Below are 8,724 nucleotides of genomic sequence, written 5' to 3' on the forward strand. Positions count from 1 at the left end.
GGTCCCAGCCGCGCAAAGCATCAGGATGGCAGGCCACAGGCCCCAGCACCCTGAACACCAGGGCTTACAACTAAGAAGGTCTGGGGTCCCAGGACACTCCCGTATTCCTCTGACCGCCTCCCACACTCCTCTTGGCCCTGGTCGCAACCCCAGGCTGGGGCAGATACGAAGGGATGGGTCATAATAGCACAACAAGTGGTGCACAAATGTGGCTCAGGCTGCAGTAATCCTGTGGGACCCACTAGCTCTTTGGGGGCAGGGAGTGAGGGGGATGGTAGGGAGGTGGGGCTGGTGTGTGTAGGGTGGACTGAGGCTGAAGAATGGGTTGGCAGACAGCACAGGACATAGTGAACGGGCCCTGGGGAGATCAGCCAAATAGGAGAGGCCCTAGGCTGTGAGCCACACTCGGGCTGCTGGCCCAAATTAGTGCAAAGGCTGAGAGTGTGGTGAGCTGCACCCTTATGGACATGTTCCTAGACCAGACGGCATCTTCGACGGTCCCTGGGCTCCAGCCCACCCATGTGGCATATTCTGCTCCAGGGAGGTAGTGGGTTTTGCATCTGCCACTAGCCCAGGCGCAGTCATTGATCAGGCTCTGGAAATTCCAACCACAGGTTCCTGCTCCACAGTCCAAACAGCACACTCCTGTGTCCCTCGGGCCCGTTAATAACTGGGAACTCTCCCTGAGTATCCAAAGGATAAGCAGGGGCGCCACGTGGCTGGATACTTTTCTCCATGGGATAGAGAACCTGTTGCTGTCCGGATGCTAGGGAAGTAGGGAAAAACCCCACTGTTTGCTACAATTGATTTTCACTGTTCAGGGACACCAGAGCCTTAGGGTACAGAGCTCAATCTGTGTCTCTTTATCTCTGCTTCTGGTACAGCACTGTTTTGGGCAATCCTTCTATGTGTGTACCAAGGGCTGGTGTCTGTGTGTCTCCGTCTCTCTAAGTGGTGGTGTTGCTGTCTGGCACTCTCTGGACACCAGTGCTCATATGAGAAGCTAATCCATGGCGTGAAGGCAAGCTCTTCTCCTTCTTAGTGAGTTGCACCAATGGGAGATCCAATTTTTTTAGTCCACGCGTTCAGATAGTTCTTTCTCAAACTTGAAAGCCAACAGTCGGTGGTCAATGCTGAACTGCAGAAGGGGCTTGGACCTTCCTTCCTTTGCTGGACAGATGTGAATGCTGCACAGGCCTGAGGTGGCTTGGCCACTCTTGGCACAGATTGAGAAATGGGGCATGCTCTCCTGGCATAAGGGAACTCCATGAACATCACTTGAAAACCTGCCAGGCAGACGGTAAGGACAGCTCCCCTTTAAGTTCCACGACCCACCGGTGCCAGAGACATGCATGTCTGCCCATTTACCCTATCGAGGCCTTTTCATCATGTGCCGGGGTCCAGCCCCAGCACCATCCAGGGATACCCTCAGGAAAAATGGTGTCAGCAAGAGAGAAAAGTAAAGGAGAGAAAAAGAGGCTGATATTCCCTGGTTTACACAGAAAGCCAATAAAGCCCCTGACACGGGACTTGCTGTGTTCACAGAGGCCACAGGTGCCCTCTAAATGGAGCGAAGATGCAGAGCGCCTTCTCGATTGGGTTTTAGATGCCCAGGCAAAAAAGTGAACTCAGAGAGCCCCCGTGCTCAAGGGAATCTGCCTGAGAAAAAGAGAGAAAGAGAAAGAAAGAATGTCACGGGGAGACCCAGCTTAGGTGAAATGAGTCTGCAGCTTTATTTTCAAAAGGGGCTTTTATACCCCGAATTACACATTTCCAGGAGTGAAAGATACAAAGTCATGCAGAATCAGCTCAACATTCCATCAGTTTTACCTTTAACGAAACCAGGACATTTTTTGCATAACTTTCTACAAACTTTCTACAAGGTTCTTAGGCTGTGTGCATTATCTTCTGGCCCTGTGGCCTGTTAACATTTTGTGACTCTTTCTTGATAAAGTTTGGTCAACCAGAAAACCTGCTTTCCCTTTATCTTTCCAGTTTGCAGTCCCCCTCAGGAAACAGAGTTACATTCTCATGAAGCAAAGGTGCAGTGGGTTACAACAAAGAAAGTACTTATTAACTCAAGAGTCTTATGTTGCTAATACCAAGGCTACTGCTTGTTTTTTCTTGCATACCAACTATATTAGCTAATGCACTCCCAGGTGCAAATTGGGTAAAGGACAAGGAAACTCAGAAGGAAACATTGGCTCAACAATGCAGTATTATTCTAATAATGCTGTTTTATCACTCAAAGGTTATGCTTGGGGTGTTGTGAGCAATCATGTGCGTTAGTTACAAGAGTGTGGAAAACCTGCCAAGCAAGCTAAAATAGTAACAGAGGGGTTAGAATTAAAATGTTCCTTTCAAGCCCAGGAGACTTATTAACTAGAGCCTTAAGTTGATTTTCTTCAGAGAATGATGGTCAGGGAGAGCACCCTGTTAATGTCAGAAGAACTGGTGAAAGGCATAATATAGTAAACAGTAGAGACAGATTTTGGTTTCGGGGCAGATGCTTGAGCAAGTCCAGGGAATCCCTCGAGTCCTGATCCACCTTTGCCTGTCAGGTCTTCTCTGCATAACCTTTGTCATGCGTGGGATCTCCCGTGGTGGCTCCCGGCAAATGTGGTTCTGTTCTCCATGTGAGAACACACCCAAGCCTGCCTGGTTGCCCAAGCCTGTGGGGCCAGGAACAGTAAGAGGATCAAGCTAAGCCATCCATCCTATAGTCCTGATACCCAATATATGTGTTCTGCACAGAGTACAGTTAGTGATGTTTCAAACTGGAAGACTCTGCAGGTAGCAGGTCCTTATGCTGCAGTTCTGGTCCATCACTGAAAGCACACAAAAAAGGCAAACCTTGCTCATGCTCATGGCAAAGTCAGGGAAAGTATTCCTGGCGCTTCAGAAGGACAGAAAGGCCCTTGTAGCCGGGTGGTCAAGGGGTTGTGTGGTCACCCACTTTGGCTTCTGTGTCTGGGGTTGCTGCCTGTTCTGTGTCTTGGAACCTCTGAACTCTCAATGGTCGCCCACATGCACTTTCCTCCTGTCTCTCCTTTCTGCCAGGCATCCTTGGTGCACCATTCTGACTCCACTTAGAACTTGCTTGCTCAGTGAGATAACAGGGATTGGTACCCTGACTTCAGTGCTTCTGCTGGCTGGAGTCTAGGTGGAGTCTTTCCCTATGACTTTCATGGTTTGCTATTCAACTTCCATTACCTGGTTAGGTCACTTCCAACAGCTTATACTCATAAGCGTACTGGCAGGTGGTTCTTTGTGTGCATGTGCATGTACACAGTAACATCCCTGAGAGGAAATTTGCACATATGCAGAAGTACACGCTTTCTTCTCCAGGAACATGAACTTTGGTAAGCACCCAACTTTCTTTGTCCTGGTTATTTTCTTTCACTTGCTCATCTCAGGTTGCACTTCTGACTCTGTAACTTAGCACCAAGAGTGTTTGAACCACCCAGACTTCACTGATTGACTAAATGCCAAGACTCCCTTTCAGTTGCTCTCATTAGGCCCAGGTAGGTCTTCATACAATCAGGTATACCTGCTTGCCTACACAGCCGAAGTGTCAATGAAGCCTGTCTCTGGTTGGGCCCAAAGACATCCAAGACACTCACCTGGAAGGCAGGGTCCCTCTGAGTGTCACCTGGTGCAAATCCCCTATGACAAAATCAGAGAGTCTGCTCCAGGGAGAGAGCCAGAATCCTCCCTCAGATGCAGACGCACACCTTTTCCCCTCTACACCCCACAGCCAGGGCATGATCCCAGAGGAAAGAAGGAATTCACGTCAGGACTTTCAGCACACACCATGGGGTATCTTTGGCAGGACCGCTATTGCCTAGACCCTGGACCCTGAAAACCAGCAGGCTTCAAATTGCCCCCAGGGGCTTCCCCGTCTCCCACTCTCCCGAGTTCCCTAGGGACATGCAATAAGCCCACCATCCTTGCTTCCTCCCTGTTCCCTCCCTCACAGGCACATCCCGGCAGAGGGCCACACACGTACAGCCACTCCTGCACTTTCTTTGCCTACCTGCACTTCCAGGGAGGCTGGAAGTGCCTGGAGGCATGCCATGCTCACACCCTGTCTCTCCTAGGATGCCTGTCGTTTTGCACAGACAGCCTACCTTAGCTTATCTTGCGTTTTGTGTCACATTGTGCCAGTGTGTGCCACCCTCATGGAGAGAGTGTGCTGGCTTTTGGGCTGATCCTGGGCAGCACAGGCCCAGGACCTTTCTGGTTCTCCTCACGTGTGTGGAACAAGTCTCCAGTGCAGCAGGCAATCTGTGGCTCTTTCTCCTTCAGGTCTCTGCCCTTTTCTGCAGGACCTTAGCCTCCTCACCATCCCAGTCCTGCCGTAGCCACATCCACCATTTCCAAAGGCCGGCCCATGTGACCGCAGACTGAGGGCTCCACAGCCAGTGGTTTCAAAGCCCTACCCCACCTGATTTGTCCTGGGTGAATCCTCAGACCATGCACCTCCTCTTCCGGGTCCAAACACACACAACAACACGGTAGAAATGGTGAGCGTGTTTTTGTATTTGGTCTAATTGCAGATTTCTGGAGCCATGGTCTGGCGTTATCACTGGCGATCCTTTCCTCGTTCCCATCCTGTACAGGGTACTGCAGAGATACGGCAACCAACCACCCTTAGACTGGGGACGCCTCGTGCCTCCTGTTATGGTTGCTTGGCACATCCTCTCCTGTCGCCTTCATCTCTGTGTCTGCCCTGGGCCAGACACACACACACACACACACACACACACACAGCCGACACAAGCACATACATGTATACACACAAATGCTCAGCACGGGAACACAAATGCAATCAGGAAACAAAGGTGTTTCAGAAGCCCATGTTCCCTGATTGTGTTTGTGTCTCCGTGCTGAGCATATGTGTGTATACACGCATGTGCTTATGTCGGCTGTGTTTGTGAGTGTGTGTATGTGTTTGTGTGTGTGGCCCAGGGAAGACACAGAGATAAAGGTGACAGGAGAGGAGGTGCCAAGTTACCATACGTGGAGGAATGAGGCATCCCCAGTCTAAGGGTGGGTGGTCTCTGCAATGTCAGAGATGTAGTCTGTAGGCACCATGCCCTGCCCTTGTGGCTCCCTGTTCACCTCCTCCACGAGCTCTTCCCTCCACGAGCTCTTTCCTGTTCACCTCCTCCACGAGCTCTTTCATATTTTCCCAAGGTAGCCTGAAGCCGCTTCCAGTGCAGCATGTGTGGTGCTTGTGAGCCGCCAAGTGGTGCATGTGGAAATTCACAGAAGATCCCAAAGTCAGCATACAGGTGCACTAGGATCCTGGAGAGGATGCCCTTTCAATGATAGACCTTCCCAGGTTAAGGGGTGGGAATGAAGGGCCCAGGCAATGTCAAACTCAGTGAGCAACAGGAGGCCAGAGGATGGGAGGACCCACAACAGGATGATTCTGAAAAAGATACTTACTTCACCCTGCCTCTAGTAGTATCACCTAGGAGTCTCATGCTGCAACCACAACTGATTTGAGGGAGACTTGTTTCACTCACAGACACACTGAATGATCAGGCCCCAGTCTCAGCAGGCCGCCTGCTACATGCATGGCCCAAATTCATGCTCCTCAGCCAGCTTGCATGAGCCTGAGCATCCCCATTTGGGAAAGGACAGTGTCACGGCTCCAACATGGCTGTCCCTTCATGGCCCACCTCCAGACCCTTTACCACATGTGTCTCTGTCAGTTACCACTCACGGAAGAATCTTCCCTGCTGGGGTAGTACTTCAGGGGATCGTCCCACTCGTCTTAGCTGATGATCTGGTGGCAACACGAGGAATGTCACCTCTGGGCTGACCAGGACCCGAACCTTCCCATGAGCAGCCAAGAACTCCAACATCAAGCATCAACTGTATGCAGGACCAAAACTAGTCCACCTCAACAATCCTGTTTGATTCTGGGCAGTTGTGGCCTGACAACCAGTTGAGAAAATTAAGGTTCCTGGTGACCAGCCTGCAGCTGGGTCCTCCCTGTTCAAAGTCCCAGAACCAATGGACTGGTGTGGAATGATGTGCCCTTTACCCTGAAGAAAGACAGGGGAGACGGGTGTGGTGGACCCCCACAGGTGAATCATGCACACCCTTGCACACCCACACTCATCACCCCAGGAGCCACGTTTTACCAGTGATGCCAAGGTAATACTCCTTAATGATCACTGTGTTCAAAGTAGGGGTGGTCCCAAAAGGAAAAGATCAGCTTGCTGTGGGACTGGTGATGGCTTGCACTTGTACCTGCTAGGATAGGGAGAAGAGAAAGGTGCAAGCTTCTAGGGACCTCAGCTTGCCTCCCATTAACAGCTTCCACGAAGCCTCTCCAAACTCTCACAGTGTAGGAACATGGATAACATGATCCTCCCACTCCACACCAAGTCCCATACCCACCCGTCTTCAGTCTCCCTCACTGACCTTCAAGTCGATCATGTAGCTGAGAAAGTCTTTATCTTGGTCGCTGACCATGACAGAAACTTGAGGGTGGTTCATAATCTGCTTTAGGTCAAGGAGCCATATTAGCCACATACTAGGCCAAGAAGAGCCAGGAACATCAGCCCTAGTCTGGGGTGGAAGGACACTGGAACAGGCATCATCAAGGATGCTGGGCACTTCTGCTTGCCCAGCCACCACTGATGTCCTCAGGCCCTGCCATACCATCAGACATGCTCATGGCTCTGGGTTCCTTGTGGTGTTCAGTATCTGAGGTGGTCTGCATTCCCCAAGAAGGGGCTGTTTCTGATCCCTACTCTTCTCCAGACTTGTGTATGCTGAGTAGTGGCATGTCATTGCTTACGTGGTCAAACAACTTGCAGTCGTTGTAACAAATCATGTCCGAAAAAAGGAGTTGGTGTGTGTTTGTGTATGTTTATGTGTGTGTGTGTGTGAATCCCATGTCTCAGTTATTTTCGGGATCATCCACATTTACAACAATAACTGTCTGCCGAGGCTGCTCTGGTGTACTGTCTCTGGTCATTCCTGACTTAGAGGTTTCAGAGCTGCTCCTCCTCAGATGCAGGCCTGAAGTAGACACACAAATTCATGGCAGCGACACTCAGGGGTGTGGCCCTGCCTGGACTCTACTCAGCTGTGCCTTTGGAGCCTGCCAATTGCCCAGTACCACACTTCCTTCAGGGTCCACCAGCACCCATCCTGCGCCCTCGTCCCCACCCATCCTCCTGCTCCTGCTTCTGCACCTCCTCCTCCTCCTGAGCAGCAGACCCCAAGGAGCAGCAGAAAGGTTACCACTTTGGCCCAGAAGCCAGAGATGCCCTGGATAATGGCACTCCTCTGAGCCAAGTCATGCTTCCTCCTCTGATGGCTCTTGCACATGAATGAAACCTAGGCCCTGCAGTTTTTCTCATGCTCAAAGCCCAGTTCCACTTGCAGGGTGGCCAGCACCTACGGCGTATCTAGTGCCAGAAGCTCATTCAGGCCTCCTGCCTGTTCCTGGCCCTAATCCCCTAACATCTCCTCCAGGTCTTGGGAGGACCCCTGTTGCTGCTCCTCATCAGCCAAAACCTCCACCTCCTCCATGATGTCTTCCACAAGCAGCTGGAACACCTGCCTGATCCCCGCCACGTCTCTGTCCACCAGGGCCCCGCCATCCCCTGCTGCCTCCACCCTGAAGAGGGTGGCATCTTCGCCTGGTGGGACAACTGGTGGCTGCAAGGTCGCAGCTGTGCACAGCATCACAAGGGCAGGCTGCGGGGCCCTATCCCCCTGAGCACCTGGGCTCACAACTAAGAATGTCTGGGGTCCCAGGACACTCCCGCATTCCTCTGACCACCTCTCATGCTCTTCTTGGCCCTGGCCATGACCCCAGACTGGGTCAGATGTGAAAGGATGGGACATAATAGCACCAAAGCAAGTGGTGTGCAATGGAGGCCCAGGCTGCAAAAAACCTGTGGGGCCAACTTGCTTTTTCGGGGTGGGGAGTGAGAGGCATGGTCGGGAGGCAGTGGCTGGTGTGTCTGGGGTGGCCTGAGGCTGAAGAAAGGGGTGGTGGTCAGCCCAGGACGGGGTGAACAGGCTCTGGTACATCAGCCAAACAGGCACTGCCCTAGGCTGTGAGCCACGCACATGCTGCTGGCCCAAATCTAGACCAATGGCTGAGAGGGTACTGGACGGCACCCTTATGGACATGCCCCTAGACCGGAGGACATCTTCCGCGGTTCCTGGGCTCCAGCTCCACCACGTGGCCAGATTCTGCTCTAGGGAGCTAGCAGGTTTTGCATCTGCCGCTACCCCAGGCCCTGTCATTGACCTGTATCTGGAAATTTCAATCACACGTTCTTGCTCTGCAATCTGAACAACACACTCCTGTGTCCTACAGGACCTTCAATAACTAGGAGCTCTCCCTGAGTATTCAAATGATACACAGGGGCTACAAGTGGCTGGATACTTTTCTCCATGGGACCGAGTACCTGTTGCTGTCCAGATGCTAGGGGGATAGGGAAAAACTCCACCATTTGCAACAGTTGGTCATTGTTCAGAGACACCAGAGCCTTAGGGTACAGAGCTCACTTTGTGTCTCTTTATCTCTGCTTCTGGCATAGCACTGTTTTGGGCAATCCTTCTATGTATGTACCAGGGCTGGTGTATATGGGTCTCTGTCTCTTTAAGTGGTGCTGTTTCCCTTTGCCACTGTCTGGACACCAGCACTCATACAAGAAGCTTATCCTTGCCGTGAAGGCAAGC

The 8,724-nt window shown here is 51.8% G+C and overlaps 1 pseudogene; it reads right to left on the bottom strand.

The window, feature by feature from the left end:
• Nucleotides 1–5,719: 5,719 nt before the first annotated feature.
• LOC133243804 (testis-specific Y-encoded protein 1-like) lies at nucleotides 5,720–8,286 on the bottom strand (annotated as a pseudogene).
• Between the last annotated feature and the right edge of the window lie 438 nt (nucleotides 8,287–8,724).

This window comes from Bos javanicus, chromosome Y (assembly GCF_032452875.1).
Source record: "Bos javanicus breed banteng chromosome Y, ARS-OSU_banteng_1.0, whole genome shotgun sequence".
In the NCBI taxonomy this organism is placed as follows: Eukaryota; Metazoa; Chordata; class Mammalia; order Artiodactyla; family Bovidae; genus Bos; species Bos javanicus.